The sequence below is a fragment of the Entelurus aequoreus genome, linkage group LG09, assembly GCF_033978785.1.
Source record: "Entelurus aequoreus isolate RoL-2023_Sb linkage group LG09, RoL_Eaeq_v1.1, whole genome shotgun sequence".
In the NCBI taxonomy this organism is placed as follows: Eukaryota; Metazoa; Chordata; class Actinopteri; order Syngnathiformes; family Syngnathidae; genus Entelurus; species Entelurus aequoreus.
This window is the reverse complement of record NC_084739.1, coordinates 70348684-70374941: the sequence shown is the minus strand read 5'-3', so window position 1 is coordinate 70374941 and position 26258 is coordinate 70348684. Positions and strand designations below refer to the sequence as shown.

Sequence of the window (26258 nt, the reverse complement as noted above, 5' to 3'; positions counted from 1 at the left end):
ATAAAGCTTTGCGCTTCAAGTTCTGCCTTAACCCCCTGGCGTTGAGAGAAACTACAGATAAAGACAAGCTTAAACAAAAATGATTTAGAATTAGAAATTGCTTTGAGTTAGAAACAAAGCAACTAGACACTGCGGGAACAACATCATATTAATATTCAGAAAAGTGCAAAAAACTGGCTCGTGCGTAAGTTGTAACTCTTCATCTATCCATCCTCTTTTAACAAAGTAAAGTCCAGAGTAAGTTAATGTCTGAAAGGTGTATCTTCAAACTGGAAGAGGGATTTCTTTTTTCTCAATAAATGCCCGACCACCTACAAAGTAGGCAATTTTTCCTGCCTTGCGAGCTTCATCCACCAGTGGCCATAACTTCATTCTTGCTTCTCTGTCGACTTTACAGAGATCCTCGGCGAAGCGCAGCCCGTTGCCTCGCAGGTAAGAGGAATTCTTTGCAGCGGCCCAGATTGCAGCTCTGTGCACCCGGGAGAAAAACTGCAGTAACACACACCTGTTACCTTTTGGCTTCTTCACTCCAACGCGGTGCACGGTGTCGATAACATTCGGGAGCCGTTCAGCATCAGACGGCAGCAGAGCCTGGCAGACTCGGATCACCTCTTCACGTACATCTCGGTCCTCCACACGCTCGGCCACACCATGCAGTCTCAGGTTCCATCGTCTTGAATATCTCTCCATCTCTGTGATGCGTTCTTGAAGTACCTTGATTAGCTTCTTGTCCCCCTCCACAGCCAGTTCCAGCCCAGAAACTCTCCCCATAATCTCGCTTACTTGTTTGCAAACTTGTTCCACTTTAGCATTTCCACTAGCAATTTGAATGGCATTGGCCTGGATCAACTCCTTCAGCTCATCTGAGCGGGCCTCCGAGCGGGCGCTTAGCTCGTCCGAGCGGGCGTTAATTAACACGGATAGCGTAGCAACAATGTCACTATTGCCCATTTCATCTTTACCTTTCTTGGTGGGAGGCTTCTCCGGTGTTCCTGGCAGGGAAGGAAAAACTTCTTCATTCACGACATGCATTCTCATGCCGTCCCCATTGATGATATAGTCATGGCAGTTCCCAAATAGCGGGTTAGAAGTTGTAGCATTTTCCACCATTTTCTTCGCCACACCTTTCCTTTTCGTGCCAGAAGACGTCGACATAGTTCAAAGGAGCAGTCGTTAAGTCCAGCCAAATGAAACACAAAATTAACTAAATATTAAAGGGAAACTATGAAGTCTCTTTTAAATCATATACGAGCCGTTTTCACGGGATTATGTTCTTTTTTTAGATGCTGCTCCCGCATGTAAGACCGTTCACGGCGCCATCTTGGACCCAAACTTTTGAACGGTAGTGTATTCCGTACAATTGACCACTAAATGGTAACACCCCAATAAGTTTTTCAACTTGTTTAAGTCGGGGTCCATGTTAATCAATTTCTTTCAAACTGTCATTGCTCAAAACATAATATTGAATCAAAATCAATGTTATTCTGAATTATTGACCTATCCAAGGTTCCCATTACTTCACATCAAATATTCCACTTTGAAAAATATTTTTGGTGGAAGATGTTGCATATTTTGTGTGTTTGCCATTAAAAACAGTTTTGTTTGACAAAAAAGGACGGAAAACAAACAAACAAAAAAACAACATAAAAAAAATAAAACATTTTGAAATGAAGGATAGATCTGAAGTTGATGTAGACTCCAGAGATTTAAGCGATAAATATAAAATGTACACTACCGTTCAAAAGTTTGGGGTCACCAAAACAATTTTGTGGGATAGCATTCATTTCTAAGAACAAGAATAGACTGTCGAGTTTCAGATGAAAGTTCTCTTTTTCTGGCCATTTTGAGCGTTTAATTGACCCCACAAATGTGATGCTCCAGAAACTCAATCTGCTCAAAGGAAGGTCAGTTTTGTAGCTTCTGTAACGAGCTAAACTGTTTTCAGATGTGTGAACATGATTGCACAAGGGTTTTCTAATCATCAATTAGCCTTCTGAGCCAATGAGCAAACACATTGTACCATTAGAACACTGGAGTGATAGTTGCTGGAAATGGGCCTCTATACACCTATGTAGATATTGCACCAAAAAGCCGACATTTGCAGCTAGAATAGTCATTTACCACATTAGCAATGTATAGAGTGTATTTCTTTCAAGTTAAGACTAGTTTAAAGTTATCTTCATTGAAAAGTACAGTGCTTTTCCTTCAAAAATAAGGACATTTCAATGTGACCCCAAACTTTTGAACGGTAGTGTATGTATGCCCTGGCACACCATTATCATCATTTCATGACCCAAGCAAAACTATTTTTACACTTTTATACTGAAATAAATACACCTACAACTTATTAAATAAAAACATAGAAAAAAATACCAGCAGCGGTAAAGTTTAGATTCATGAAAGAAAGAAGGAAGTGAATGAATGTTTATAACTGAATACATTTACATAAGTATACACATGTTTTATTTTAATTTTATTAGTTTTAATGAATTAAGTAACGTTTATGACAACCTTATTCCAAAACACAATATAGAATGTGAGATATAACAGGATAATGCATATGTTTATTTTTATTTTTTTCAAAACGCTTACAAAAAAGTGGCACCCCAACAATTTACTGTAGGACCCCATTTTTATGACTTGATGGAGTCCCTGGGACCCCATTTTGAAAATTCCTAGCACTGATCAACAGATTGTATTATTCTCCAGTGCAATAACAGTACTGAATGGAAGGCTAAAAGGGAATTAATGGGAACTTTAAAAAAAAAAGAAGAAAAAAAGAAGTACCGTATTTCCTTGAATTGGCGCAGGGAATATAGTATTCGCACGTCTAGAATTACTGCCGGGTCAAACTCGTTTCTCAAAATAATTAACGCATGCTTGGCCTTATCGCCGGTTCATTATTGACGCCGGATCAAATTCGTTTAGCAAAATATTAATTTTATTATCGCATGTCTATAATTTTCGCCGGGTCAAACTCGTTTCGCAAAATATTTAGCATATGGCTAGAACTTCCACCGGGTCAAATTCGTTACGTCATGAGTGACGCTTAACTGTCCTCATTTTCAAAATAGAGGAAGCTGCTTTCAGTAGTTTGCAACCGCACAATCGCACAAAGGAAAAAAGATAAAGAGCTATTCAGTAGGATTTAAGGTCCAAGCTATTGAATACCGGTACAGTATGCTAAAAAGAACAGTAAGCAGCTATGTTTTATTAATATACCGTAGCTGCGTGTGTTAAATACTGTATGAGTCATCAAATGACTCCCGCCTCCGGGTGGTAGAGGGCGCTGCCGCGCTAGTGATCCTTCTTGCGACTTCCGGTACTGCAGAAGAAGTGAACACACGCAGCAAGAGATTTTTTTTTTTTAACATGGAGGATTACATACCGGTATCTAAAATAAAACTGTTTTCTAAACTGGACTTTCACTGGAAGCAGGAGGTAATAATTAAGGGAATATCTCCATCGAGACAGAGAGACTTTTAAAACGGAAGAAAGAAAATAATGAAGACTTCTATAAACAAGTTATCGATGCTTTTGGTCAGAAGGAGCTGCAAATGGACTCCATTTATAAGTACAGGTAAGACCATAATAAAGTTTTTTTTTAGTAAATGTGCTTTTCATGATGGTATGCTTACATCACACTCAAAGCGCACACCTAAATTTACCGGATTCCTTTTGGTAAACGCCGGAGTGAGAAGAGGTTTTAAAATAATTACCGCATGCACGGCCATCCCGCCGGTTTCCGGTAAACGCCGGAGTGACAGGAGGTTTTAAATTAATTAACGCCCCTGCGGCTATTCAAGGAAATACGGTAACTAAATAGTTACTTTTTACAGTAACGCATTACTTTTTGGTGTAAGTCACTGAGTTAGTAACGGAGTTACTTTTGAAATAAAGTAACTAGTAACTGTAACTAGTTACTGGTTTTCAGTAATTAACCCAACACTGGTTAAAGGCCTACTGAAAGCCACTACTAGCGACCACGCAGTCTGATAGTTTATATATCAATGATGAAATCTTAACATTGCAACACATGCCAATACGGCCGGGTTAACTTATAAAGTGACATTTAAAACTTCCCGGGAAATATCCGGCTGAAACGTCGCGGTATGATGACGTATGCGCGTGACGAAGTCCGAGTAACGGAAGTTATGGTACCCGTAGAATCCTATACAAAAAACCTCTGTTTTCATTTCATAATTCCACAGTATTCTGGACATCTTTTGCAATTTGTTTAATGAACAATGAAGGCTGCAAAGAAGACAGTTGTAGGTGGGATCGGTGTATTAGCAGTGGACTACAGCAACACAACCAGGAGGACTTTGTTGGAGCGCTAGCCGCGCTAGCCGCCGACCTCACCTTGACTTCCTACGTCTCCGGGCCGCCAAACGCATCGGGTGAAGTCCTTCGTCCTTCTGCCGATCGCTGGAACGCAGGTGAGCACGGGTGTTGATGAGTAGATGAGGGCTGGCTGGCGTAGGTGGAGAGCTAATGTTTTTAGCATAGCTCTGTGAGGTCCCGTTGCTAAGTTAGCTTCAATGGCGTCGTTAGCACAGCATTGTTAACCTTCGCCAGCCTGGAAAGCATTAACCGTGTATTTACATGTCCACGGTTTAATAGTATTGTTGATTTTCTATCTATCCTTCCAGTCGGGGGTTTATTTTTTTGTTTCTATATGCAGTTAAAGCACAATGCTATCACGTTAGCTCGTAGCTAAAGCATTTCGCCGATGTATTGTCGTGGAGATAAAAGGCACTGAATGTCCATTTCGCGTTCTCGACTCTCATTTTCAAGAGGATATAGTATCCCAGGTGGTTTAAAATACAAATCTGTGATCCACAATAAAAAAAGGAGAGTGTGGAATCCAATGAGCCAGCTTGTACCTAAGTTACGGTCAGAGCGAAAAAAGATACGTCCATCACTGCCTCTCAAGTCCTTCACTGTAACGTTCCTCATCTACGAATCTTTCATCCTCGCTCAAATTAATGGGGTAATCGTCACTTTCTCGGTCCGAATCTCTCTCGCTCCATTGTAAACAACGGGGAATTGTGAGGAATACTAGCTCCTGTGACGTCACGCTACTTCCGGTACAGGCAAGGCTTTTTTTAATCAGCGAGCAAAAGTTGCAAATTTTATCGTCGATGTTCTCTACTTTCAGCAAAAATATGGCAATATCGCGAAATGATCAAGTATGACACATAGAATGGATCTGCTATTCCCGTTTAAATTTAAAAAAAATCATTTCAGTAGGCCTTTAAGAACCACTGCTGTAAAAGCACCAAGCGTCACACGGGCTTCTATAAAGTTGATATCGGGACATATTTATTTTCTAAAAGCAGGAGAAGCCAGTCGCTAAAGTAATCCAGAACTTACTGACGGCATGCATGTGGTTTTCAGAGTGCGGAAAGTTCCCATTTCATATTCACAACACGTCAATCTAAGGGTTCAGGTGCCAGACTAGGTCTGAGTAAAAAACCACATCGGATGGTGCCTTAGAAATAACATCTTAATATCAGCACACACAATGGAAGAAGGTAAAAGCATTAGCCACGTGAAAAATGACTTGACGGCAAGGAAATGACGAATGAAGATAAAAATGAAACTCCTTTTTAGGTTTTTTTTGGCTTAAAAAAGACAACGTTGTAAACTAACTTGAAATAGAAAGTGCTGCCAGATCACTCCTGCCGTCCTCCCACATTCTCCTGTCCCACATTTGGAGTGGTGGACCCCCAGTTTAAACAACCTGATATGATACTTCTCTCTCGTCCGCCTTCTCATACTTGGAGCATTACCTCAACCCTGTGAAGGAGGCCAAAAGAAGCAAAGGTTTGGACGTCTCGCTCCACTATTTCAAGGTGACGGTGGTGGGACAACCCACCATGCAGACCAGATACACCACAAGATAGCACGCCTGGGGGGGTTCGTCTTGGGTGTGTGCACGCAACAATTTAGACATTAACACATCTGTATCCTGTGCGTGCAGAAATGTCAGTGCCCTAAAATAATAGACAACCACTGCCATAGAGCAGTAGTGTTTTCTATTGGGGCTCCAGTACTCTGGGATGCCCTCCCGGTAACAGTTAGAGATGCTACCTCAGTAGAAGCATCTTAAAACTCATTTGTATACTCTAGCCTTTAAATAGACCCCCTTTTTAAGACCAGTTGATCTGCCGTTTCTTTTCTTTTCTCCTCTGCCCCCCCTCTCCCTTGTGGAGGGGGGAAGGGGGGGGGGGGGGACGACACCGGTCCGGTGACCATGGATGAAGTGCTGGCTGTCCAGAGTCGGGACCCGGGGTGGACCGCTCGCCTGTGCATCGGTTGGGGACATCTCTGCGCTGCTGACCTGCCTCCACTCGAGATGGTCTCCTGCTGGCCCCACTATGGACTGGACTCTCACTATTATGTTAGATCCACTATGGACTGGACTCTCACACTATTATGTTAGATCCACTATGGACTGGACTCTCACACTATTATGTTAGATCCACTATGGACTGGACTCTCACACTATTATGTTAGATCCACTATGGAATGGACTCTCACTATTATGTTAGATCCACTATGGACTGGACTCTCACTATTATGTTAGATCCACTATGGACTGGACTCTCACTATTATGTTAGATCCACTATAGACTGGACTCTCACTATTATGTTAGATCCACTATGGACTGGACTCTCACACTATTATGTTAGATCCACTATGGACTGGACTCTCACTATTATGTTAGATCCACTATGGACTGGACTCTCACACTATTATGTTAGATCCACCATGGACAGGACTCTCACACTATTATGTTAGATCCACTATGGACTGGACTCTCACACTATTATGTTAGATCCACTATGGACTGGACTCTCACTATTATGTTAGATCCACTATGGACTGGACTCTCACTATTATGTTAGATCCACTATAGACTGGACTCTCACTATTATGTTGGATCCACTATGGACTGGACTCTCACACTATTATGTTAGATCCACTATGGACTGGACTCCCACTATTATGTTAGATCCACTATGGACTGGACTCTCACACTATTATGTTAGATCCACTATGGACTGGACTCCCACTATTATGTTAGATCCACTATGGACTGGACTCTCACACTATTATGTTAGATCCACTATGGACTGGACTCTCACTATTATGTTAGATCCACTATGGACTGGACTCTCACTATTATGTTAGATCCACTATGGACTGGACTCTCACTATTATGTTAGATCCACTATAGACTGGACTCTCACTATTATGTTAGATTCACTATGGACTGGACTCTCACACTATTATGTTAGATCCACTATGGACTGGACTCTCACTATTATGTTAGATCCACTATGGACTGGACTCTCACTATTATGTTAGATCCACTATAGACTGGACTCTCACTATTATGTTAGATCCACTATGGACTGGACTCTCACTATTATGTTAGATCCACTATGGACTGGACACTCACACTATTATGTTAGATCCACTATGGACTGGACTCTCACACTATTATGTTAGATCCACTATGGACTGGACTCTCACACTATTATGTTAGATCCACTTTGGACTGGACTCTCACTGTTATGTTAGATCCACTATAGACTGGACTCTCACTATTATGTTAGATTCACTATGGACTGGACTCTCACACTATTATGTTAGATCCACTATGGACTGGACTCTAACACTATTATGTTAGATCCACTATGGACTGGACTCTCACACTATTATGTTAGATCCACTATGGACTGTACTCTCACACTATTATGTTAGAGCCACTATGGACTGGACTCTCACACTATTATGTTAGATCCACTATGGACTGGACTCTCACACTATTATGTTAGATCCACTATGGACTGGACTTTCACTATTATGTTAGATCCACTATGGACTGGACTCTCACACTATTATGTTAGATCCACTTTGGACTGGACTCTCACTGTTATGTTAGATCCACTATAGACTGGACTCTCACTATTATGTTAGATTCACTATGGACTGGACTCACACTATTATGTTAGATCCACTATGGACTGGACTCTAACACTATTATGTTAGATCCACTATGGACTGGACTCTAACACTATTATGTTAGATCCACTATGGACTGGACTCTCACACTATTATGTTAGATCCACTATGGACTGGACTCTCACACTATTATGTTAGAGCCACTATGGACTGGACTCTCACACTATTATGTTAGATCCACTATGGACTGGACTCTCACACTATTATGTTAGATTCACTATGGACTGGACTCTCACACTATTATGTTAGATCCACTATGGACTGGACTCTCACTATTATGTTAGATCCACTATGGACTGGACTCTCACACTATTATGTTAGATCCACTATGGACTGGACTCTCACACTATTATATTAGATCCACTATGGACTGGACTCTCACTATTATGTTAGATGCACTATAGACTGGACTCTCACTATTATGTTAGATCCACTATGGACTGGACTCTCACACTATTATGTTAGATCCACTATGGACTGGACTCTCACACTATTATGTTAGATCCACTATGGACAGGACTCTCACTATTATGTTAGATCCACTATGGACTGGACTCTCACTATTATGTTAGATCCACTATGGACTGGACTCTCACACTATTATGTTAGATCCACTATGGACTGGACTCTCACTATTATGTTAGATCCACTATGGACTGGACTCTCACTATTATGTTAGATCCACTATGGACTGGACTCTCACACTATTATGTTAGATCCACTATGGACTGGACTCTCTCACTATTATGTTAGATCCACTATGGACTGGACTCTCACACTATTAACTAGATCCACACCAGTCCCCACATCTGCGGTCCCCTCTAAGGTTTCTCATTGTTATCCCATTGGGTTGAGTTTTTCCATGCCCTGATGTGGGATCTGAGCCGAGGATGTCGTTGTGGCTTGTGCAGCCCTTTGAGACACTCGTGATTTAGGGCTATATAAGTAAACATTGATTGATTGATTGATTGAAGAATTTGGAGGTAATCCTCCTTTTTCATTGTCTCATTTACTCTCTGTAAAGCAGCAGTTCCATTGGCAGCAAAACAGGCCCAGAGCATAATACTACCACCATCATGCTTGACGGTGGGCATGGTGTTCCTGGGATTAAAGGCCTCACCTTCTCTCCTCCAAACATATTGCTGGGGATTGTGGCCAAAAAGCTCCATGTTTGTTTTATCTGACCACAGAACTTTCCTCCAGAAGATCTTATCTTTGTCCATGTGATGTCAACCATCAGAAGCACAAATATTTACTTATGTGTTCTATGTAATGTCTGTTCTTCAGTGTCCGCTCGGACGCGAGTAAAACAACAATGCTGACATTGTGCAGCTGTTTCATCACAAGGGAGAACATTGGACTAGCTGGGGGTTATCTTTGAAAGTTACAACACTTCACATTCTCTCTCTCTCTCACACACACACACACACACACACACACACACACACACACACACACACACACACACACACACACACACACACACACACACACACACACACACACACACACACACACACACACACACACACACACACACACACACACACACACTTAAGAGAGCTTGTACAAAAACTCAAGGATTCCGCAACACTAATCGCACAACTGGCAAGCAGTCTTAAAACAACAGATTTGCTCATTACTTTAACTTACTTTATTTGTCGCCATGGAGACGAGGATTAGTGATTTAGAAGTAGATAAAACACTGCCGACTGCGGATGGGCGTTAGCTAGCTAGCCATGTCTTAAAGCAGCTCTTCCTGAGGGTGTTTCAGTGTTATAACTTCACCTTTATCTTTACTTTTTACTAGAGATGTCCGATAATATCGGTCTGCCGATATTATCGGCCGATAAATGCGTTAAAATGTAATATCGGAAATTGTCGGTATCGTTTTTTTTATTATCAGTATCGTTTTTTTTGTTTTTTTTTATTAAATCCACATAAAAAACACAAGATACACTTACAATTAATGCACCAACCCAAAAAACCTCCCTCTTCATTCACACAAAAGGGTTGTTTCTTTCTGTTATTAATATTCTGCTTCCTACATTATATATCAATATATATCAATACAGTCTGCAAGGGATACAGTCCGTAAGCACACATGATTGTGCGTGCTGCTGGTCCACTAATAGTACTAACCTTTAACAGTTACTTTTACAAATTTTCATTAATTACTAGTTTCTATGTAACTGTTTTTATATTGTTTTACTTTCTTTTTTATTCAAGAAAATGTTTTTAATGTATTTATCTTATTTTATTTTATTCATTTTTTTAAAAAAGTACCTTATCTTCACCATACCTGGTTGTCCAAATTAGGCATAATAATGTGTTAATTCCACGACTGTATATATCGGTTGATATCGGTATCGGTTGATATCGGTATCGGTAATTAAAGAGTTGGACAATATCGGCAAAAAGCCATTATCGGACATCCCTACTTTTTACACCAAATTGCATCCATTCTCCCTTTTCTGTCTACACACTGTGTCTGCTTGTAAGTAGTCAGTGTGTGCGCGCTGCCGAACATGCCCCTCGGCTTTTAAAACCAGCAATGTCATGACGTGACGACCCGCCGTCATGCACGTTAACAAAAAAACAAGGAAAAAAATGGGGAACCGGTACTTTTCAGACACAGTATAGTACCGTTTTTGATTCATCAGTACCGCAATACTATACTAGTACCGGTATATCGTACAACCAGAGTACAAACTAGGGCTGGGCCATATGGCTTTTTATTGATATCTCGATATTTTTAGGCCACGTCACGATACAGGATATATATGTGGATATTTTGCCTTGAATGAACACTTGATGCATATAATCACAGCAGTATGATGATTCTATGTGTCTACATTAAAACATTCTTCTTCACACTGCATTAATATATGCTACTTTTAAACTTCCATGCAGAGAGGGAAATCACCACTAAAAGTGTATTTATTAAACAGTTATTAAGCAGTGGCACAAACATTCATGTCATTTCCAAAACAGAACGTGCAAGATTGTCAGAGACATTTTAAAACAAGCTATGAGTGCACTTTTGTGCATGATGTCACTAAGATGACATATCAAAACAACACTCAATTAAAGTGCACTTTTTGTACAGAACGCCACTACAATAGTTTAAAACCAATAAAGTGCACTTTACACTTTACTTTACAAGATATTTCAATAAGTGTCAAATAAAAATGAGCTGCATAATAGTAAATCAAATAGTGTATGTCCTTCACTATGTGGTAGGTTCCTGCGGACGTTATCTCCTTCTGTTGTTGACTATTTCTTTCATACGGTGTTGATGTGGAAATGGTTGCTTGGGCATTTTGTGGGTGTGGCACCGAACAGAGATGTTGACATGCGGAGTTTCAAGCACTCTTCATACTCTAGCGGGTGACTTTTCAAATCATGCTACACATTAGCAGTGGCGCTACTTTTTGTAGCAACGCTTTTGCCGCATACTTGACATATTATGGTTGTCTGTTCAACATCTTCCCGCTTGAAGCCAAACCACCGCCAGACGATGGACCCCCTGCTGTTTTTCTTGGGAATTAATTCTTCCTTCATTTGTTACCAGATTCGCACCTTCTCTCTCTCGTATTACCACTCGCACGGCTCCGCTAGCACCACAGCTAAAGTTACCCATTCTGTTACTGTACCTCTCTGCTCGGCGAGGGCGTGTGACGTTGCACGCGCGACAGTATGTGAGGTATGTAAGAAGGTGCGCTTGTTTTATGTCTCTGTGAGAAGGAGCGACAAGAAAGAGTGAGAAGAGCCTGTAGTGTAATGGCCACAGCTAAAAGCAACAGCGTGAGAACGTATACTCCAATATCACCATATAGTCATTTTCTATATCGCACAGAGACAAACCCGCGATATATCCAGTATATTCCATATATCCCGCAGCCCTAGTACAAACTATGTAAAAATGTAAAGAAAACATTCTAAAATAGCCTGAGCCGCTGGCAGGGAATCTGTCCAATTATGGCACTGATGGCGATGTAAACGGTAGTAACCAGTAGGGCTGCACCATTTTGAGAAAAAACCTAATTGAGATTTTTCTCTTCAATATTGCAATTCCATTTGCCATTTTTATATATATTCATTAGAGGTGTAAATACGAATCGGTACTAACCATTAACTCATTTTAATTTTAGAGATATGAATGCGTTAAAATGTAATATCGGAAATTATCTGTATCGGTTTTTTTATTATCTGTATCTGGTTTTTTTTTTTGGTTGGTTTTTTTTTATTAACTCAACATAAAAAACACAAGATACACTTACAATTAGTGCACCAACCCAAAGAACCTCCCTCCCCCCATTTCTTTCTGTTATCAATATTCTGGTTCCTACATTATATATCAATATATATCAATACAGTCTGCAAGGGATACAGTCCGTAAGCACACATGATTGTGCGTGCTGCTGCTCCACTAATAGTACTAACCTTTAACACTTCATTTTACTCATTTTCATTAATTACTAGTTTCTATGTAACTGTTTTTATATTGTTTTACTTTCTTTTTTATTCAAGAAAATGTTTTTAATTTAGTTATCTTATTTTATTATTATTTTTAAAAAGTACCTTATCTTCACCATACATGGTTGTCCAAATTAGGCATAACAATGTGTTAATTCCACGACTGCATATATCGGTTGATATCGGTATCGGTTGATATCGGTATCGGTAATTAAAGAGTTGGACAATATCGGAATATCGGATATCAGCAAAAAGCCATTATCGGACATCCCTAATATGAATACTTGGTTTGGCGAGCCTCTGGATTGAGCTATATGTGATATGGATCGTCAATGTCCGGTTGGAAAGTCATGTATGGGTTGATTGTAGATCCAGTGTTTCCCACACATTCATTTATTTGTGGCGGCCCGCCACGAAAGAATTACGTCCGCCATAAATAAATAAAAATATATATATATTTTTTTTTTGGTCCTGTCCAGCTTCTCAGGCAAATCATATAGTTGATGTAGATGCCCATATCGGCTGTTCATATTTACTTTACAAAGGAGAAGTGTAGGATACTTCTCTTGTTGCCTTATTTGTATTTGACCACTACTGTTTTCTGTTTATTTGTTACTGACTGTGGCAGGACACCTCTGCCTCTGTTTCACTTTATGTTGCTGGTAAATAATATGGTTGTAGTAGTAGGCTAAAGTTAAATTATTTAGTATGCACTAATTAAAGGGGCAGAGCTTTAAGAGACATTTTAGCTTTTATATTTTATAAGATATATTTTTTGTAAGAACCACAATTAATAAATATATTTCAGTGAATAACTTATTGTTCAAATCTGTATATAAATATGTACATAAAGTGTTGTAATTATATTAAAATGGATGGATGGATGGACGTTTAAAACAAAACTGTTATAATTAATTAGTAAGTATACATTTTTTGAGCCTTTTTAGAGAAAATCATATCATTGTAGTAAATTATGCAAATTACTTGATGATGTCATGGTGACCACGCCCATAGCCACGCCCCCACCGCCACAGGTATCTTGGCAGTTTATGGGAAACACTGAGATCTGAAACAAAATATGGCCGCCCTAATCTTGCGAGACTTCTGTGATGACGTAATACGAGAGTACTATTGCCGTTTGCGACTGACAACAACAACAGAGCAACAGTTGTGTCTTTATTGCTTCACATGAAATAGTAAACAAGCATTCACCGTATTTTTCGGAGTATAAATCGCTCCGGAGTATAAGTCGCACCGGCCAAAAATGCATAATAAAGAAGGAAAAAAACATATATAAGTCGCACTGGAGTATAAGTCGCATTTTTTGGGGAAATGTATTTGATAAAAGCCAACACCAAGAATAGACATTTGAAAGGCAATTTAAAATGTCTAAAGAATAGTGAACAACAGGCTGAATAAGTGTACGTTATATGAGGCATAAATAACCAACTGGTATGTTAACGTAACATATTATGGTAAGAGTCATTCAAATAACTATAACAATCTGTCACTCCTAATCGCTAAATCCCGTGAAATCTTATACATCTAGTCTCTTACGTGAATGAGATCAATAATATTATTTGATATTTTACGCTAATGTGTTAATAATTTCACACATAAGTCGCTCCTGAGTATAAGTCGCACCCCCGGCCAAACTATGAAAAAAACTGCGACTTATAGTGCGAAAAATACGGTACTTTGCATGAAGATAATGACAAAGATGACGGAAATAACCAATATGCCAAAATGATGAAAAAGACGGTAATAAACATTAATAATGACGTTATATAAACGACAATCAACAAAATGTTTCGTTCCCGAGCTCACCCGCCACTATTCTCCAGGCCACTGACACAGGTGACTGTGCTCATCATAATTAAAACCCCACACCCACAGTGAAACCCCCATCCCACCAGTGCAGTCATCAAGTGGCTCATCATATGCATACACCACTTCAGGGAATAAAAACAATATTTGTTTCCTTGAATTATGTTTTTGATACGATAAAAGAAATCTCAACTAAATGTGTGAAATGTTGTTGGTTGCAGTGGTGCTGCTGTGTTTCGTACAAATGTACAAACCCCAAAAGCAGTGAAGTTGTCACGTTGTGTAAATGGTAAATAAAAAGAGAATACAACAAATCCTTTTCAACTTATATTCAATTGAATAGACTGCAAAGACAAGATATTTCATGCTCGAACTGGTCAACTTTGTTATTTTTTGCAAATATTAGCTCATTTGGAATTTGACGCCTGTAACATGTTTCAAAAAAGCTGGCACAAGTGGCAAGAAAGACTGAGAAAGTTGAGGAATGCTCATCGAACACTTATTTGGAACATCCCACAGGTGAACAGGCTAATTGGGAACAGGTGGGTGCCATGAAACGCTCAACAAGGATGGGGCGAGGGTCACCATTTTGTCAACAAATGTGTGAACAAATTCTCCAACAGTTTAAGAACAACATTTTTCAATGAGTTATTGCAAGGAATTTAGGGATTTCACCATCTACGCTCCATAATACCATCAAAAAGTTCAGAGAATCTGGAGAAATCACTGCACGTAAGCGGCAAGGCCCAAAACCAACATTGAATGCCCGTGACCTTGGATCCCTCAGGCGGTACTGCAACAAAAAGCGACATCAGTGTGTAAAGGATATCACCACACGGGCTCAGGAACACTTCAGAAAACCACTGTCAGTAACTACAGTTGGTCGCTACATCTGTAAGTGCAAGTTAAAACTCTACCATGCAAAGCCAAAGCCATTCATCAACAACACCCAGAAACGCTTCCCTGGGCCCGAGCTCATCTAAGATGGACTGATGCAAAGTGGAAAAGTGTTCTGTGGTCTGACGAGTCCACATTACAAATTGATTTTTGGAAACTGTGGATGTTGTGTCCTCCGGAACAAAGAGGAAAACAACCATCCAGATTGTTCTAGGCACAAAGTGTAAAAGCCAGCACGTGTGATGGTATGGGGGTGTATTAGTGGCCAAGGCATGGGTAACTTACACATCTGTGAAGGCACCATTAATGCTGAAAGGTACATACAGCTTTTGGAGCAACATATGTTGCCATCCAAACAACATTATCATGGACGCCCCTGATTATTTCAGCAATACAATACATACATACAGTATATATACGTGTAAGCTGTGAAAATCTGCTGTACAGTATGTGTGCTTGGGTCCTATATTTAGGAACACTAATGCAAAACCTCACAACAATGTCTGATTGAATGCTAAAAACGTTATGACAGACCGCCTTAAAAACAGAATGGAATTTTATTTTTTTTTACTGAATGAGACACCCATAATGTACATGAAAATAAAGAATGTAGGATTTACAAAATTAACTATGAAGCATAAAACACTGAATATTGACTACATATGAATGTCACACCCCCTCTCCATCCACATATTTTACAATCAAGTGAAACAAACAGTGAAAATATGAACGCGAAGGGTAAAAAAACCCACCTACAATCTGATATATCACTAAGCTTTAGAACTTTGTTGTAAAAATCTCCTTCCGCGTTAGTCCCTGCATTTCAGGCTCTGGAAACACTCTGTGGAAACGCTTCCCGCCCACACTGCTTGGTGCCTCGTCTGAGCTGCTGTGACTTACATTACCATAGTAACTCATTAGATTACCATAGTAACTAATTAGATTACCATAGTAATTAATTAGATTACCATTGTAACTAAATAGATGACAATAGTAAGTAGTATATCATGCAGATTCCAAGCATTGAAATACTTAGTATAGTTGAAGACTTACGGTCATTATAAAACATGAGTGCACATCATAATGGCAGCTACACTTTACATCTTAAAGATCGAAAGCAATTATTTGGGAATGTCCCGCAGGCCAGATTGAAAAGCTTAACGGGCCGCATGTGGCCCCCGGGCCTTAATTTGCTTGAGTCTGGTCTAATATGAACATATGGTACTCTATGGTACTCTGGTGGCATCTAGTGGTTGAAGAGTCAAATTGCACCTCTAATAGGATTTGCACGTATTTCAAAGGGACCTGCTGGGATTCATTTGGTATTTATGGAAAAAGCATTGTAAAATAACAGGTTGACAGTATATCAAAACACTACAAAGGGAGTCAATGGGGGACAAAGGGGTCCTTAGGCCTTAATCATGGTCTCACTGTATAGATCATGCTAAAAATAACTTAGCAAAAAAATGTTTCATTCTGCTATTTTTTAAAACATTGTGTTGCATGATACCATCTTTAAATGCAAAAAAAAAAGGACCCGAAAAGGTCCCGGGTCACCCAGAGGGTTGAAAATCTGTTTTTAAAATTGTATATACAAACCCTGTTTCCATATGAGTTGGGAAATTGTGTTAGATGTAAATATAAATGGAATACAATGATTTGCAAATCCTTTTCAACCCATATTCAGTTGAATATGCTACAAAGACAACATATTTGATGTTCAAACTGATAAACATTAACTTTAGAATTTGATGGCAGCAACATGTGACAAATAAGTTGGGAAAGGTGGCAATAAATACTGATAAAGTTGAGGAATGCTCATCAAACACTTATTTGGAACATCCCACAGGTGAACAGGCTAATTGGGAACAGGTGGGTGCCATGATTGGGTATAAAAGTAGATTCCATGAAATGCTCAGTCATTCACAAACAAGGATGGGGCGAGGGTCAACACTTTGTCAACAAATGCCTGAGCAAATTGTTGAACAGTTTAAGAACAACATTTCTCAAGCAGCTATTGCAAGGAATTTAGGGATTTCAACATCTACGCTCCGTAATATCATCAAAGGGTTCAGAGAATCTGGAGAAATCACTGCACGTAAGCAGCTAAGCCCGTGACCTTCCGTCCCTCAGGCTGTACTGCATCAACAAGCGACATCAGTGTGTAAAGGATATCACCACATGGGCTCAGGAACACTTCAGAAACCCACTGTCAGTAACTACAGTTGGTCGCTACATCTGTAAGTGCAAGTTAAAACTCTCCAATGCAAAGCGAAAACCGTTTATCAACAACACCCAGAAACGCCGTCGGCTTCGCTGGGCCTGAGCTCATCTAAGATGGACTGACACATAGTGCAAAAGTGTTCTGTGGTCTGACGAGTCCACATTTCAAATTGTTTTTGGAAACTGTGGACGTCGTGTCCTCCGGACCAAAGAGGAAAAGAACCATCCGGATTGTTATAGGCGCAAAGTGTAAAAGGCAGCATGTGTGATGGTATGGGGGTGTATTAGTGCCCAAGACATGGGTAACTTACACATCTGTGAAGGCGCCATTAAGGCTGAAAGGTACATACAGGTTTTGGAGCAACATATGTTGCCATCTAAGCAAGGTTACCATGGACGCCCCTGCTTATTTCAGCAATACAATACACACATACAGTATATATACGTGTAAGCGTGGCTTCATAGTAAAAGAGTGCAGGTACTAGACTGGCCTGCCTGTAGTCCAGACCTGTCTCCCATTAAAAATGTGTGGCGCATTATGAAGCCTAAAATAGCAGAAGGGAGACCCCCGGACTGTTGAACAACTGTTAAAAGGAAAGGCCATGTAACACAGTGGTGAACATGCCCTTTCCCAACTACTTTGGCACGTGTTGCAGCCATGAAATTCTAAGTTAATTATTATTTGCAAAAAAAAATAAAGTTTATGAGTTTGAACATCAAATATCTTGTCTTTGTAGTGCATTTAATTGGATATGGCTTGAAAATGATTTGCAAATCATTGTATTCCGTTTATATTTACATCTAACACCATTTCCCAACTCATATGGAAACGGGGTTTGTAGAAAAATCACAGAATGTTAATCAATCTAATTAAAGAAAATTGAGGAACCCCAACTTAAACCCACTCCTAGATTTACAATACCTAGTAATAATAATAATAACATCAGTAATAGTTGTTTGATATTTTTAATCCAACATTTTTTAATATTTTTTTAATTACTATTTTGCAAAAAATTAATATTTTTTGGAATTTGTTCTCGAAAATTCGGAATTGATTTTGAATCGGAAGCAATACAAATTGCGATTTGGATGGGAATCGATTTCTTTGAGCAGCCCTGCTGCGTATCGTCTAACCTTTGATAATATCTGTGCATGCAACAAGATAGTCCAAGCTTTTTTTGGGGGGGGGTTATCTGTCAAGTCGACTTACGATTTCAAAGCAAGTTATCCATCAATCGCTTCGTAAAAAAATAACGATAAAACACATTTTCTTATGCATATTCTGTAACAAGGCTAATATGCATGCATATTCATAAATATTGTGGTTCTTATGTGTAATGATTCTTATTCAATTTAAAAAAAATCTAAAATGTATTCAAAAAAATACAAAATTCTAAAATATATTTTTTAATAGACTCTGTCCTGTCCAGCCACTTAAGTAAATGTTTGGGTAGAATGTTGTCAGACAAAAGCAGTTTTCTGTTTTTTCAGAGCTTTTTATCTATTTTATGGTTTATCTATTTCGTAGAGGAATTTAGGTAATAGTACTATTAAAAAATTATTGATTTTGAATCGTGAATAGTTCCGAATCAAATCGTTACCCCCAAAAATCTAATCGCATTGTGTGGTGCCCAAAGATTCACAGCCCTACAATCTTGTGTTATGCATAGGGCTGGGCCAATAAGGAGACAAGTAATTGATATCAATAAAAAATGTGTTCGATAAAACGTTCAATATATATATATATTTTTTGGGTCAGAAAAACCCCCAGAAAGAATGATATATGGTTGGTTGCATAAACAAATGTACTCGAGGTCTGGTAACCTGGCAAAACAGGAAGTGAATAGTAAGCACGCTAAATAGCCAATGACGTAACAGTATCAACCATCAACTTTGGTTGCGCCATTTTGCTGTCTCGCTGTTGATTTTCTGCATGGAGTGAGAAGACAAACTAAAAATGAGCGCTGCAGAGAGCCAAGAAAGTGTCGATAAAACCGGAAAAGTCACCTCGACAGTAGGTTTGATTGATTGATTGAAAGGTTTAATAGTAGATTGCACAGTACAGTACATATTCCGTACAATTGACCACTAAATAGTAACACCCCAATAAGTTTTTCAACTTGTTTAAGTCGGGGTCCACGTTAATCAATGCATGGTAAGGTAGGACCTAAAGACTGTATGAATAAAATAAATAACAAAACATAACAAATTTGATAGTTTTAAAATAACAATTTGGTCCAATAATATGAAATAATAATTACTACATGACATAAATTCATTTTAATACTGAGGTAAGAAAACCAGAGCACATCACTTCCTGGCACCGGACTGCAGAAAACAGTTCTTCTCAGGTTTCTCTATGTTTACATTGTCACACTATTTTGTGAGACTTTATTAGGCATTTCTTACATATTTCCCTAATAAATTAAAGAGGTTGTTGTGAAGTGTGAATTGTGTTTTTAGAATTGAGTTGATGGTTTTCCATAGTTGTGATGACATTTCCTTTCCTTTCTGCCTTGATAGCTGTGGGGATTATTAATCAGAGGAATTTTACATTTGAAACAAAAATTAATATATATTTTTTTCCTGGTCCATATTTTCCATAGGTTATAAAAATATATATATATTTTTTTTTTTTAAATCGACCACTATAAAAAACTTCTTCATGACACAGATTTCAGCCATATGGCCAAGCTACTTATTTATAGTATTTACTAATCCAACTTTACAAATAAAAGAGTCAAAGGAGCGTAAAGTAGTACTGATACATTTTGTTTTATTTTAAAAACAGGAATGTTTGTTGTCTAGTCTAGGCAATATGTACCGAGTTTCCTGTCTAAATCTAAATATACATTAAGTTAAATAAAAGTTAAAGTTAAACAAATACATCTCATTAAACTAACATACTTTTATCATAACATTATCAAACAAACATTTGAATTCAGTAATGATTTGTTTCGGTATTAAATTAAAAATAAATAAAAAGATACTCACATGAGAGTGGTCATCAGGCCAGACATGAGCAATCAATCAGACGATCTCTGCTCGTCTATCATGGCGGACAGGAGAGGACGAACACTGCCTGTAAATAAAGTGCGTGTCGAGCGTGTTCATAGTCGCCTATGGCGGCATGAATGAGAGACTTCCCGCTGCCGACATCCGAGCGAGGAGCGAGGAGCGAGGGGAGGTGCGTTCATCTTCCCGCAGGGCTGGATCCATTATTAGGTGTGGCCTGGCGCGGGTGAGTGTCTTGACCCGGAAGTACCCTCAAAGATGCCAACGTCATACCGGAAATGAACACAATGATCCTAAACATTCACACATTTGATTTTCTACACCAAATGTTATCTAGTTATTATTCAACTAATTCTTCTTCTCCAGATTTTGGCGCGCTCTACCATTCAAAGCGTTCCAACTTTAAACTGTTCAGCCTATTCGGCAATCGCAGACTTTCTCTTGAGAAATTCCAAAAGTTCCCAGATTTCCCAGAATTCCTGGTTTTCCGGGACGTTTTTCCCATTCAAAATGAATTGTCCATTTTTCAAACTTCCACCATTTTCTACTGATTCCTACCATTCCACCTTCAACACATTCCACCATCCTGGAAATCCAAACTACCCTTTTTCCAAGTTCAAAAAAATTCCAGGATTTTCCAGTATACCTGGTTTTCCAAAGCCCTATTTCCACTCTTTTTTTCTGGCGACTACTCCTCACACATTTTTCAACCTATTTCAACCGTTCAAAACATTCCTCTTAATCAGGACAAAAAATGAAGTTGTTTTTTTGAACTGGAAAAATTCCCAGTTTTCCCAAAATTCCAGGAATTCCGTAATTCCATTTCTAAATTCAACATGTTACTACTTCAACATTACTCGACCAATTTTGGAATATTTGAACACCAACCATTTCAACTCATTCAGACCATTCAGGGTTTTTTTTTTTACCATTTTCCAAAAAAGTCCTTCTTTTCCCGAAATTACCATTTTTTTCTGAAAGGGACAGTCTTCAAAATTCCACAATTCCCACATTTTTCCATCCATTTCAAACTGTTCCAACTTCAAACTGTTCAGACTATTCGGCAATCGCAGGCTTTGCCTTGACAAATTCCAAAAATTCCCAGAATTCCCATTTAAAATGAATTGTCCATTTTTCAAACTTCCACCATTTCCACATTTTTCTACTTATACATACCATTCAACACATTCCACCATCCTGGAAATCCAAACTCCCCCTTTTCCAAGTTGAAAAAAATTCCAGCATTTTCCAGTATTCCAGGTTTTCTAAAGCCCTATTTCCACCCTTTTTTTCTGGTGACTACTCCTCCCACATTTTTCAACCCACTTCAACCGTTCCACCGTCAAAATATTCCTCTTAATAAAGACAAAAAATTAAGTTGTTTTTTTTTAACTGGAAAAATTCCCAGTTTTCCCAAAATTCCAGGAATTCTGTAATTCCATTTCTAAATTCAACATGTTACTACTAAAACATTTCTCGACCAATTTTGGAAAATTTGAACACCAACCATTTCAACTCATTCAGACCATTCAAGTTTTTTTTTACCATTTAAAAAAAATTCCAGCTTTTCCAGAAATTCACAATTTTTCTGAATGAGACATTCTTCAAAGTTCCACAATTCCCACATTTTTCATCCGATTCAAACGGTTCCAATTTCAAACTGTTCAGACTATTCGGCAATTGCGGGCTTTCCCTTGACAAATGCCAAAAATTCCCAGATTTCCCAGAATTCCCGGTTTTCCGGGACATTTTTCCCATTGAAAATGAATTGTCCATTTTTCAAACTTCCACCATTTCCACAGTTTTCTACTTATACATACCATTCAACACATTCCACCATCTTGGAAATCCAAACTACCCTTTTTCCAAGTAAAAAAAAATTCCAGGATTTTCCAGTATTCCACTTTTTCCAAAGCCCTATTTCCACCCTTTTTTTCTGGCGACTACTCCTCACACATTTTTCAACCCACTTCAACCGTTCAAAACATTCCTCTTAATCAGGACAAAAAATTAAGTTGTTTTCCCAGTTTTCCCTACATTCCAGGAATTCTGTAATTCCATTTCTAAATTCAACATGTTACTACTAAAACATTTCTCGACCAATTTTGGAAAATTTGAACACCAACCATTTCAACTCATTCAGACCATTCAAGTTTTTTTTTACCATTTAAGAAAAAATTCCAGCTTTTCCAGAAATTCACATTTTTTGTGAATGAGACATTCTTCAAAGTTCCACAATTCCCACATTTTTCATCCGATTCAAACTGTTCCAATTTCAAACTGTTCAGACTATTCGGCAATTGCGGGCTTTCCCTTGACAAATGCCAAAAATTCCCAGATTTCCCAGAATTCCCGGTTTTCCGGGACATTTTTCCCATTCAAAATGAATTCTCCATTTTTCAAACTTCCACCATTTCCACATTTTTCTACTTATTCCTACCATTCAACACATTCCACCATCCTGGAAATCCAAACTACCCTTTTTCCAAGTTGAAAAAAATTCCAGCATTTTCCAGTATTCCAGGTTTTCCAAAGCCCTATTTGCACCCATTTTTTCTGGCGACTACTCCTCCCACACTTTTCAACCCACTTCAACCGTTCCACCATCAAAACATTCCTCTTAATCAGGACAAAAAATTAAGTTGTTTTTTTGAACTGGAAAAATTCCCAGTTTTCCCAAAATTCCAGGAATTCCGTAATTCCATTTTTAAATTCAACATGTTACTACTTCAACATTTCTCGACCAATTTTGGAAAATTTGAACATCAACCATTTCAACTCATTCAGACCATTCAAGTTTTTTTTTACCATTTTCCAAAAAAATCCAGCTTTTCCCGAAATTACCATTTTTTCTGAATGGGACATTCTTCAAAATTCCACAATTCCCACATTTTTCCATCCAAATCAAACTGTTCCAACTTCAAACTGTTCAGACTATTCGGCAATCGCAGGCTTTCCCTTGAAAAATTCCAAAAATTCCCAGAATTCCCGGTTTTACGGGACATTTTCCCTATTCAAAATTAATTGTCCATTTTTCAAACTTCCCCCATTTCCACATTTTTTTACTTATTCCTACCATTCAACACATTCCACCATCCTGGACATCCAAACTACCATTTTTCGAAGTTGAAAAAAATTCCAGGATTTTCCAGTTTTCCAGGTTTTCCAAAGCCCTATTTCCACCCATTTTTTGTGGCGACTACTCCTCACACATTTTTCAACCCACTTCAACCGTTCCACCGTCAAAACATTCCTCTTAATCAGGACAAAAAAATTAAGTTGTTTTCCCAGTTTTCCCAAAATTCCAGGAATTCTGTAATTCCATTTCTAAATTCAACATGTTACTACTAAAACATTTCTCGAACAATTTTGGAAAATTTGAACACCAACCATTTCAACTCATTCAGACCATTCAAGTTTTTTTTTACCATTAAAAAAAAAATTCCAGCTTTTCCAGAAATTCCCAATTTTTGTGAATGGGACATTCTTCATAGTTCCACAATTCCCACATTTTTCATCCGATTCAAACTGTTCCAACTTCAAACTGTTCAGACTATTCGGCAATTGCAGGCTTTCCCTTGACAAATGCCAAAAATTCCCAGATTTCCCAGAATTCCCGGTTTTCCGGGACATTTTTCCCATTCAAAATGAATTGTCCATTTTTCAAACTTCCATCATTTCCACAGTTTTCTACTTATTCCTACCATTCAACACATTCCACCATCTTGGAAATCCAAACTACCCTTTTTCCAAGTTAAAAAAAATTCCAGCATTTTCCAGTATTCCACTTTTTCCAAAGCCCTATTTCCACCCTTTTTTTCTGGCGACTACTCCTCACACATTTTTCAACCCACTTCAACCGTTCCACCGTCAAAACATTCCTCTTAATCAGGACAAAAATTAAGTTGTTTTCCCAGTTTTCCCAAAATTCCAGGAATTCTGTAATTCCATTTCTAAATTGAACATGTTACTACTAAAACATTTCTCGAACAATTTTGGAATATTTGAACACCAACCATTTCAACTCTTTCAGACCATTCAAGTTTTTTTTTACCATTTAAAAAAAAAATCCCGCTTTTCCCGAAATTCCCAATTTTTGTGAATGAGACATTCTTCAAAGTTCCACAATTCCCACATTTTTCATCCGATTCAAACTGTTCCATCTTCAAACTGTTCAGACTATTCGGCAATTGCGGGCTTTCCCTTGACAAATGCCAAAAATTCCCAGATTTCCCAGAATTCCCGGTTTTCCGGGACATTTTTCCCATTCAAAATGAATTGTCCATTTTTCAAACTTCCACCATTTCCACGGTTTTCTACTTATTCCTACTTATTCATACCATTCAACACATTCCACCATCTTGGAAATCCAAACTACCCTTTTTCCGAGTTTAAAAAAATTCCAGGATTTTCCAGTATTCCAGGTTTTCCAAAGCCCTATTTCCACCCTTTTTTTCTGGCGACTACTCCTCACACATTTTTCAACCCACTTCAACCGTTCCACCGTCAAAACATTCCTCTTAATCAGGACAAAAAATTAAGTTGTTTTCCCAGTTTTCCCAAAATTCCAGGAATTCTGTAATTCCATTTCTAAATTCAACATGTTACTACTAAAACATTTCTCGACCAATTTTGGAATATTTGAACACCAACCATTTCAACTCATTCAGACCATTCAAGGTATTTTTACCATTTTCAAAAAAAATCCCGCTTTTCCCGAAATTCCCAATTTTTGTGAATGAGACATTCTTCAAAATTCCACAATTCCCACATTTTTCATCCGATTCAAACAGTTCTAACTTCAAACTGTTCAGACTATTTGGGAATTGCGGGGCCTTTCCCTTGACAAATTCCAAAAATTACATATGTATTTTTACACAATACATATATATATTTATGTATATGTGTATATATATATATATATTTATGTATACACATATGTATATACTGTATATGTCATTCTAATGTTTCAATTAGCTAAATAATATCCATTTTAAATATTTAGGTCAAGGTATTTTGGTGGATATGAAGGAAAAAAGGACAATGGTATGTCACAGATGTTTTTTAATTTGAACTGCGTTTTATCTGCACATCAGGAAGTCCGGCTTGTGAAGTAAGACCTAGAAGAGTTTTCTTTCAAAGCAAATAACAGTTCCCTCAAAGCTCCAGGGACTGGCGGAGGAGGACTAGTGGTCTTCTAATCAGCTGTTGAAAGTAAAAGTCAGACCTAAGGGAAGTCCTTGGACTGTCTCAGGAATTCAGGCATCGTCCGCACTTGACCATCTTTATCTCTTTTAATGTCAGGAATTAGAAGAACATTTAGATGAAGTCATCAGCCAGAACCCGTCTGGTATCGCTATAGTAACAGCAGCTGTTTATGTTTGTCATGGTGGAGCTCCAGCTGCTAACAGCTGCTGGCTGCAAAATGTAACGACATTGTCGCTGTAATATTACTATTCCCAAATTTGCTATCCTAATTAAACTAGAGTACAAATCAGTTTTAGACACTGTGTGGAATGTAAATCAGTTCCTTCTTGCACTGACTCAACTGCTCAGTGGAAACAGGTTTTGAGCACATTCAGAGAGTTTCTTCTGTTCCACTAAGTACTGCCGATGAGCGGGTCTAGTCCGGTTTATAAGGTGCGTTAAAGGGGTCACATTATTATGATTATTTTCTAAAAGTAAAAGACTTCCTTGTGGTCTACATAACATGTGATGGTGGTTCTTTGCTCAAAATGTTGCATAGATGATGTTTTACACATCATCTTCAAGTCGCTTT

At 38.4% G+C, this 26258-nt stretch overlaps 1 protein-coding gene across 3 annotated transcripts in view; it reads right to left on the bottom strand.

Moving 5' to 3' along the window:
• The window catches only part of LOC133656942 (carbohydrate sulfotransferase 15-like), a 78758-nt gene extending 58067 nt beyond the window's left edge, over positions 1-20691 (bottom strand). For 2 of the 3 annotated variants that reach the window (XM_062057824.1, XM_062057823.1), the window contains exon 1: positions 20459-20691. The gene's annotated coding sequence lies outside the window, so the exon portion shown is untranslated. Of the gene's footprint in view, positions 1-4362; positions 4475-20458 lie in introns of all 3 variants that reach the window. The other variant, XM_062057826.1, reaches the window with a different exon arrangement.
• Positions 20692-26258: the final 5567 nt, after the last annotated feature.